Source organism: Myotis davidii, unplaced genomic scaffold (genome assembly GCF_000327345.1).
Source record: "Myotis davidii unplaced genomic scaffold, ASM32734v1 scaffold1147, whole genome shotgun sequence".
NCBI lineage: Eukaryota > Metazoa > Chordata > Mammalia > Chiroptera > Vespertilionidae > Myotis > Myotis davidii.
In genome coordinates, this window is record NW_006298441.1 from 95,156 (window position 1) to 97,000 (window position 1,845).

The window sequence follows — 1,845 nt, forward strand, 5'->3', positions numbered from 1 at the left end:
GTAGGTGGGGCGGGGTCTCAGGGAATCAACAGGGTGGAGCAAACAGCTATGGCTGATCCTCAGTCCTTCCCTAAGTGGCCCCGGGTCTCAGTGTCCCATGGTAATCTCTGCAAGCACCTCGACCAATGCCAGACAGTCCAGTTTCTCCCCACATGAGTCTGGATCCCTAGAAACTCACCTGGAACTGGAGGTCAGAGCAGTCGGGAGCTTATGACTCTCTCCTGTTTGAAAAAGACAACCGTGTCCTCAGTTGCCAGCCCTTTCCGTGTGTGCCTCTGTATCTCTGCACTTTACTTCCACAGCTTCTCTTGCTCTCAGTGTGTTTTTCTTTCCTTCTAGTTGTAGAATTTACAGTCAGCCAGACTTCCTGTGGTTCTGGATGATGTCCGTATTGTTTTTCTGAGGTATTAATCAATTGTTGTGAGCGGCATCAACTTCCCGGTGTTAATCTCTGCCGCCATCTTAGTTTCTCCACTATATATGTGTCTTAAGTGTGCATGTGTCATCTTCTTTTCCTGGCTCGACTTCACATGCTCTTTGTTTTACTAGCAACCTTGTAGGGCTCTCCCCAAATCCCAACAATATTGGACATTAAGTGCATTAACAATGAAGATTTTAATAGTCACAATTGTCTTTATTAAAGCAAGGACAGTTTCCACAAACGTGGTGGAGTTCATACCATAAGACTTCAGACCCAGGATGGAGAAAAAAGCCATTGATATTAAGGGAGAGTAAAGCATTGATTGAAATGAGACATACCAGATGTCTCTTTAGGTGAGAATTTTTTAAAATTCTTCAAACTGTGCTGCCAATTGGAAATTACATTGTTTATCTATATGCATCTGAAGAATGCTAAATAATTATAGCAGGAAACTAAAATTAACCATTATTTTAAAATCTGAATAGGACTCTTAAAAGATTAAGTATTTTTTAAAACTATGAGTATTTGAAATGTTTTGTGAAGTTCTTCCTTGAACATTGCTATGTTTAATCCTCACTATAACCTCATGCACTACATGGTATTCTATTATCCCTATTTATCAGCTAAGATGGCCATTGCTCCAGGGGTTACTGACATGCCAGAAGTCCCACAGCATCAAAAAAATGTATGCATGGATTAAACTGAATTCTCCCTGCCCTGACCGGTTTGGCTCAGTGGATAGAGCATCGGCCTGCGGACTGAAAGGGCTCAGGTTCGATTCCGGTCAAGGGCATGTACCTGGGTTGTGGGCACATCCCCAGTAGGGAGTGTGCAGGAGGCAGCTGATGATGTTTCTCTCTCATCGATGTTTCTAGCTCTCTATCCCTCTCCCTTCCTCTCTGTAAAAAAGTCAATAAAATATATTTTTAAAAAAACTGAATTCTCCCTCTCTCAACTTCCCCCTACCTTAGTTCTGCCTTCTGGAATGAAATAGAACAATCTCTCTTTTTGGGACAGCCCTCCAAATAATTTGGAACCATATATACTTTTGATAATATAACAGTTTCTTCTTAATATAGTCAAAGCAGTTTTTGGTCTATTTTTGATAACACAACAAAGTTTAACCTTATGCTTTTCTGGAAGGAATAATACTCAGAAGTTTCAGAATAAGCTGACTAGTATCTCATTACCTGCAGCCCTCTCTACAGAATGCATGTTTGTGGTATCCGTTATCCAGACAGTTTTTGTGGCATTTGGGGCATTAGGAAAAAACAAGACTATATAAAGTTAACATTCTTAAAATACAGGAATTTTATTAGAGTCTACATACCTATGACTGAAATTTCATGAACATAGCTATTGGTGACCATAAAGCAAAAGCAGAGGATACCCAAAGGAAATTACTGTATACAGCATGCAGTCCA